Consider the following 7,956-nt stretch of genomic DNA (forward strand, 5'->3'; position numbering starts at 1 on the left):
AGAGGGATTTGGCTACGTGCAAGCCTAAATCCCCCCTGCGAGCAGCTGCAGCGGGGAGATGGCCTGGCCGGGGGTATCGCTGGGCATCCCCAGCCCCACGGCCGGCAGCAGCCCCTCCGCTCCCACCCAGGATGGGTGCGTGGCAATGAGAATCACCCAAGGCTTTGCTCGCGCTCTCTTTGGGTGTTTTTCTGCCTCCTTATTCCAGCAAGGGGCAAAACCATCACTCCTCACCTCTTCAATCTCTCAAGCCACATCCCGGGACCTGTGTGTGGGGTAGGGGACGGCAAGGGAGCCCCGTGCTGCTGCTCCCAACCTCTCCTCCTCTCCCAGCCCACCTCCGAGGTGGAAAATCAGCACCTGCAGAGCCCTGCCTTGTTCTCCATGATTAATCAGTTTGCTGGAGAGCAGCAGGACTCCCCTCCTTGTCCATCCCCCCTCTGACAGCCACGCGTGAAGGCTGACGTTAATCAGATAAATTCCTTTGCAGTAGCACCAACAATTTTTCTAAAGCACAGTCTCCCTGGAGCTACTAATAATTACTCCAGACTCAGACATTAAAGCACCACCCAAAAAAATGTTTTTAATTAAAAAATTAATTTTTCTGACAGACCCACCGACGCTAACTTGCAACAGCAGAGCATTCATCAGGAGGGAAAGGAGAGGGATGGCAATGACCTGCTCGCAAACCCCTGCCGGGAAAGGGGTGAGGGGAAGGGTCGCATCCCTCAGGGCTTTGGAGAAGTCACCTCTGCTCACATCTGCAAAAGCCCCCTTGGCCAGGCAAGGCAGGACCCGGTCCTTCACATTAGCTCTGCCCGCAGTGACTCTCCCCGCGTCAGCAGTTTAATTTTCCTTTGCTCGTAAAGGCTGGCTCGCTTCAACCTCAGCCCCGCCGTGGCTGCGTGGCTTTACGGCTGGTGTTACTGCCAGGCGCTTCGTGCAAATACAGCCGTTTGCTTGCCTAATTACAGGGATTGATTGCGATTGCTCCCCGGTGGAGCAGGGCTGGCTGGGGACCCCGGGGGATGCTCACGGCCGGCAGGTCTCCGTACCGAAACCTCTCAGCCCCGATCAACCAGCGCCCCGACAAGGGACATTGGTTTTACGGTGGAAAAGCTGAGCTGGGGACGAAGCATCGGGCTTGGCCTCAGAAACACGAAGATGAGAAGGCATCTCCCGGTGCCCCGTAATTTCCCTGCTCCGTACAACACAACTCAAACGGGGCACAGTGAAGGTGATGCCCGGCTCGGCGCCTGCAATCCCAATTGGACCTTTCCTAGTACATGCCTCTGTGCTGCTGGTGAGGGCATGTGGAGCCAGGCAAGAGCCGCATCTCCCCAAGCCCCTGGGAGCGAGACCCCGCTGGCGGGACGCCCCCAGCCCCAGCCCTGCCGGGTGCAGGATGAACCCTACAGCGTAGCCCCCTCCCCTGGAGGCACCTGAACCATCCAGCCGGGCTGGATTTATTATCCCTGGGCTGGGAGGGGAAAGGGGGAGAGAGGATGGAAATAAAACGTGTCGTCGGTGGAAAAAAATTTCCATTACCTCAAAGGGTTTGTGATGGGGAAAAGGGGGAAAAAAAAAAGGGCAGATTCCCTCAGTCCCGTTTTCCGTGGCCGAGCTCAGAGATGCAGCCCACCGTGGCTGCCCCAGCCCCATCGCTCAGCACTACGATAATACAGTGGCCGGTGCTAAAAAACCCCACTACGATGCTCTGGCGAGCTCCGTCACAGCTCCCGGGGTTAGAGCCCCAACTTTTTTCTGACTAATCATAGCATCGCTTGAGCTCTCCTTCCCTCCGGCTGCCTCTCATCGGGGGGCCCCAGGCTCAGGTACCTCCACAGAATATAACGAATCTCTTCCCTTCCAATCACCGGCACCAGCGTTTGCGTAAGAGGCTAATGAACATCTCTCTCTAACAGGTTCTGGGGGTGTTTTACACAAGCCTGACAGAGAAACACGGCCCGGCAGCGAGCCGCTAACAAAAGATGCCTTTATTGCGGGAGGATGAAAGGCAGGATGGATTGAGGCGGTGCGACGCTTCGGTGGCGGGGCCTGAATTAATTGGATATGGGAAAGTACCTAAATATATACGTGGGGGGAGAAACAGCGAGGTGCTCGTGCAGGATTGTGTTCAGGAAAAGCCAAACCGATGGGTTTAGATAAAGATGCTGAGAGCTGATTTCTCAGCTGGCACGAGGCTGTTGGCACCACTGGAAGAGAGGTGAAAAAGCCCCTTAAACTGCTGGAAACATCCCCTGCGTGCTTCCAAAGGCCCCCGAGACGTCAGGGCAGGGGAGGAATACTTGCCTCCAGTGAGGAGCCTGAGCTCAGGCAGGACCCTCCTTCCTCCTAGCCCAAGCACCCGCTAATGAATTCAATGAAGTCAACCCAGGAGATTCCGGGAATACAGAAGGTTGAATGAATTTGAGTTGCTTAACCCAGAGAAGAGACGGTCAAGGGCAAAACTGAGTCTGCAAATACAGAAGACGACGGCTGCAAAGTGGAAGAGAAAACCTGTTCTCTGCATCCAGGGCGGGGGGAGAAAGGGTCGGGTTAGATGTTAGGAAACCCCTTTCCAGCAGCGTTGGTGGGGGGATCTAGACAGCCCAGGTCCCATCTGAGTACCGATACATGGCTTGAGCTGATTACCCAACGATGGGTAGTTTTTAATGCGGAAAGCTGCATTTTTTTGCAGCGACAACTAGAAGACCAGTTCCAGGGGCAGGTGGATTACTGGTAAGCTTGGGATAATTATGCCGGGATATCTGCCGGCCTAGGGGACATCTATCCACCGCTCCCTGAAGCATCACGCACCCAAACACGGCGGCTTGGCCTCTGTCAGAGCAGGGACAGGAGCGGCGGGGGCAGCGAGGAGGAATATTACTTTATTTTCCATCGGCTCATCAAACAGGTGAGTAAACAACCTGCAGAGCTATTACCCTTCGTGTACAGTGAGCCGAGATTACCAATGATTTATCTTTAGGCACTTCCCTCGGTAAGCATCCCCCTGCCTGGAGGAAAGGGAGCGAGGGCTGGAGGGGGGGGAACAACACCCATGGAGCTTTGGGAACCACGATTCCTTGGCTTTCTTTGAGGATAATTCAGCAGTTAGAGCTCTTTTGGAGACCTTGGACCCGTCGCTGCCTTCCCGTGCCTCACCTCTGCCTTATTTTGGTGCATTTCCCCTCTTCTTTAAAAATGGAAAAAGGAAAAAAAAACAACAACTCCAACCTTCAGTCTTTTCTGTGATGAGGGGAGAGTGTTTCTGCTCATCTGAAAGCCTTCAAAATCAATATATAATCTACCTGTAATAATCTCACACTTAAGGAAATTATTTTGAATCATGTCTATCTGGGGAGACGACAGTTTAGACCGGCTTCCCCCAGGGATTTCTCTTCCTGTACGCGTGCGGCTCAACCCCGTGAGCGGCAGGTTGATGGAGCAAAGCAGCCCGCTTCACCCCACGAGGTGGTCCCCAAATTGACCTGGGTCCCGCCGGGCTCTGCCACCTCCGCTGAGCCCCCCCACGCCTCCGAGAACCCCAATTTGAGTTCAAGGGTCACTCCCCACGGGGATGGAAGAGAAATCTCCCTGCAGAAGAGATGGTCCTTTCTGGTAAAAATCAGAAGCCAGCTTCAGCACCCGTCTGAAACACACCATTAAGCAGCACTGCCAGCGCCAGAAGTGGGTACCAATTAGAAAAATAAAAAAGAGAAAGCTCACTTGAGATGTCTTAAACCCATAAGGGACAGCGTGTGGATGGTTTTTTCCCTCTTACAGCACTTAAGCCCCTCTCCTGCTCCTCTTGAGCATCTCTAAGCTTTTTCTCATCATTCGCCAAAGATAGATGCTCGTGCGAAAATAAACCCAAGCCAGCCGGGATCCTCCTGCGTTTTCTTGCTTCCCTGGGCAGAAGGGACAGCGGGTTTTCAAGCACGTGAAGACACACAGTAAGAGCTGGGCACTTGGTAGAAGTCCAGCCTCTATTTTTAATGACTGACGGCATCACCGCCAACTCCTCTCAGCAAGACGAGGTTATTCCTCGGAGCAGAGGATCTTCTAGTAATGCACCACGTCGGGCAAGCTTTTCAGAAAAGCCGAGCATCGTTAGCCTGTTTTGGGGGCAAGAGAGCGGCTTTGATGGTGTTTACGCCTACGCCGGGCTCAGCCCGCATCCCCAGCTCCTCTCGGGGAGCACCCAGCACCCCACAGCGATGTCTTCCACTCGGTCATCTCTACAAAGGGCATTTCAAAGGGGCTGAAAAGAAGCGCCAGTGACAAAAGAACGTTATTTTAATACAGTGTGCTGGGGAAACTGGGACTGTACTGGCAAAACTGAGATAAATACCCTGAGCTAAAGCTTTCTGAAAGGTGAAATTAAAAGCAGTGTGAAAAGACCCGTCTCTAACCTCTGCCCTTCCCTGGGGTCTCCTCCCCAAGCAAAGACTTCCCCTTTGCTGTTGCAAAGCAGCGTGTTTACAACTCAATGGCTTCCCCTAGAAGAGACACACGCATTAACGTGGCACAACTGCCCCCGGGGAACCTCGCAGGGAAGGGGTTGCCTGGCCCTTGCCATCGGGGTGCCAGCACCGCCAAGATGCACACGCTCAATGCAGCCCCTCGTTGGCTCCAAATTCTGCTGACGTTGCAGGGTTTTTTTAGCATTCCCATCCCCCTTTTTTTTTTTTTTTATCACCAGGAGCATTTGCAGTAAAACGGGATTGCTGATTTCTTTGGCAATCACCTGCTCCTTGGCAGATGGGAGTTTTCAAGGCCCTTCACCTATGGTGCCGCAGGCAGAGACTCATTAGGCCCAGCATCATGGGAGCGTAACGAGCGGCTGGGGATGGCCCCTGCTGACCCGGCCTGGGCTCGGGCAGCAGCAGGCAGAAGCAATGCCAGCCCCGGGCTCTGACGCCAGCACCACCCCACCAGATTGCGCCGCTTATTTTTCTGCAAAGTGCCAATAGAAAGGGAAAGAACCCAAATCCTCGGATATAAGCTTGGCTCTGGCTCTCGCCCACCTCACAGCTGGCTATGCCTCTCCCGGCTCCAGCCCCAGCAGACTTCCAGGTCTCCGTCACTTCTTAACACATATTTTTTTCTGGACTCTTGTGAAATTAAATGCTGCTAATTTACTTTGCAGAAAACTCTGCATCCTGCTGGTACTTCTCTGCCAGCTGTGACCTCATCCCCCAATGATTGGATTTGGGAGTAAATTAATAGACCCAGTCCATTAATTAATGGTGACTAACTCGCATGGTGAACTGGACCCATCTCATATTCATGAACTGTCCAGGAACTGCTCCAGATTCCTGCTCAGAGAGCACTTACTGTGTTTTAATTTCAGCTGAGTGGTTTTGGATGAACACTTTCCAGTGCATAGGCTATTAGCAAACAGCGAACCTTTAATTATCTCCCATCTCCAAACCCCAAAATAGAAGGGGAACCTTAAAAGCAGCAGTTTGCAGAGCAGCATCCCTGGGCGTCAAAGCTTCTATAGCCAAGGATAACGCCGAGCGTTGCAGAGGCGCGTTTGTAGATAGGAGCCGGCAGAAAGCAAACGCTCCAGCAAAGTCTCTAAACACTGCACATATATTTTCAGTTTATTCGCTGGGCCTACCACTGAATCTTATTTGCTGGTGTGGTTCCCCCCCCGTTTCTCCCTGGGAGAACTTAATAAATCTTTGAAATCATCAAAAAGAAATGCAGCTTCAACGTTTAGAGAGCGCGGTTAAGTTACTTCCCAGCAATATAAACTAAGGCTGTGAAGTCAAACATTTCCGTGTCATAACGCGAGACGAAAATGAGGGTTTGGGAGGCGAGGGAACAGGAACGGCCTCGCCTTGGCTCTCCCATCGCTCGGGGCTAGAAAAGCCTAGAAAGCCTGCGGCTGGCTGACAGTGGGGACGAGGACACTGCTATCCCCCCCCCGCCCCTCCTGCCGTGCGCAGCTATTTCAGCTCTTCTCATAACGGTGGTTGTCTCTGCATGAGCCTGCTCTGAGGCGGGCGCCGGCTTGATGAAGCACACCTATGCCGAGGCATGCGGAGGGCCACGGCCACCGGCGGCTTCAATGAGGGACCAGCAGAGGTGGATTGAATAACCCAGGGGGTGCCCGTCTCCCTCCCTCTCTCTTTTTGTCTTCTAATAATGTTTTATCCAGTGTTTGGAGAGATGGGAGCTGTGGCCCAAGCAAACCCACCAAACCCGCTTCGGCGGTCCCCCGAGGGAGGAGGCTGGTGGCACTCACCGGCTGCAGGACCAGGGATGGATGCAGGCAGGATTGCCATGGCAACACAGCAAAAAAGCAGCGTGGCAGCAGCCCCAAGAGGTGAAACGGGTCAGGAGAAACTTTGCTGCCGGGGACAGCACAGGGACACAGGTTCTCCAGCGTCGGGGAGGTATCAGGGTTCCCACCCCAGGGTGCAGCACCCACAAAACCCCTCTGCTCCAGCAGCTCGGGGTGTGATGGGGATCCTGTGTGCAGGTCCTCATGGTGGGGTCCCTCATCCTTCCCCGGTGCTGGGGAGCTGTGGGTAATTGCGATGCAGATTACTGAGGCTGTGTCATGCCCTTGATTTACTCTCTTAAGCCTCCTGCTTTCTAAATCTTCCTTTATTAGTATTACCGCACAGCAGAGCACAATTAGCAGTATACTAGCAATAAAAAAAAACAGCCAGAGCCAGAAGTACTGCAGGTTATTGTTTTAAATCCTGCGTCTGCCGGAGCAGCCGCAGACACATAGTCGTCCCCCCCCATGACCCCCAGCCCAGGCTGTGGTGCCACCCTGTCCCCGCAAGCAAGGGGGGCCCCCAGCACCCCGCTCCCCCGTAGCGCCAGGGCAGCAGCTAATCCCCCATCTCAAGAGCTTTTACCTGGTGCTGCAGCAGAGCCAACACTAATCCTGGCCACGTTTAACCATTTATATTGATTACCCTGTCAGCTCATTTGAATAATTAAAACCAGATGGAGCCCTTTTATGTGTTTAAGGGAACAGCACCGGGAGCATCCCCGGAGCTGTGCGGTTTCGGCAGAGGAGAGCGGAGGGGCGCAGGGGAAGCCGGGCAGTTTTTGCTGTCAAACCTTCCTTTCGGTGACATTTGCCACCCTGTGCCGTACCTCCCACGTCCCCACCGCCACCTCCGGGGACAGGGTGGTGCCATCAGCCCAGTTCCCATCCCAGGGCCCATCGGGGGCAGCCAACAGCATCCATGCTCTTATTTATACAGAAATAATTGCTGTCGTACACTGATGCCGTTCCTTATACAAACAGCACTAAAAACACCAGCCAGCCGCAAAACCTGATAAACAGCAGCAAATAAATTAATCCAGTGCCAACAGCCGAATATTCCAGTGCCAACGTGTGTGTGTAAGTATGGGGATGGGGGGGCCCCAGCATCCAGCCCCACCTTGGCATCGCCACCCCCAGCTCCTGCTTCAAAGCCTCACCCGCCTGCAAGCCAGAGCAACGCTCTCACACCAGCGTCGCCCAGCGGGTCTCTGCCAGGGACCTCTGGCTTCTTAAAACAGATGGGCCACACCAGCTCAGATCTGGTTACTTGTCATTGCGCCGTCTTTTCAAAGCGAGTAAAATATTCCTGGCGTGGCGTTGGTTGTGCACTCCTGCCATCAAGCAGGGAGGAGTTATCTTTACAGAAAGAAGCATAGATTAATATGTCAAATGAAAATGAATTATCGGCAGATTAAGGTGAAAATGCAATGGCCAGTGATAGGGAGAAAAGGAGAAGAAAAAAGAAAACGAAGCTTCTCAGGACAGGAACATTAAAAATTGAGTAATTTGATCAGCGCTGGTGAAGTTGGATGGAGTCTGAACACCCTGTGCAAGGCAGGGACCGTCCTCTCCTGCCCCGCCGGCGGGATGGAGGAGGACCACGCTGGGAGCCTCGGCCCGTCCTGATGAGGGGACAGCCACCCTGGGGGGGGGAA

Source organism: Pygoscelis adeliae, unplaced genomic scaffold, assembly GCF_000699105.1.
Source record: "Pygoscelis adeliae isolate BGI_AS28 unplaced genomic scaffold, ASM69910v1 Scaffold298, whole genome shotgun sequence".
Classification (NCBI taxonomy): domain Eukaryota; kingdom Metazoa; phylum Chordata; class Aves; order Sphenisciformes; family Spheniscidae; genus Pygoscelis; species Pygoscelis adeliae.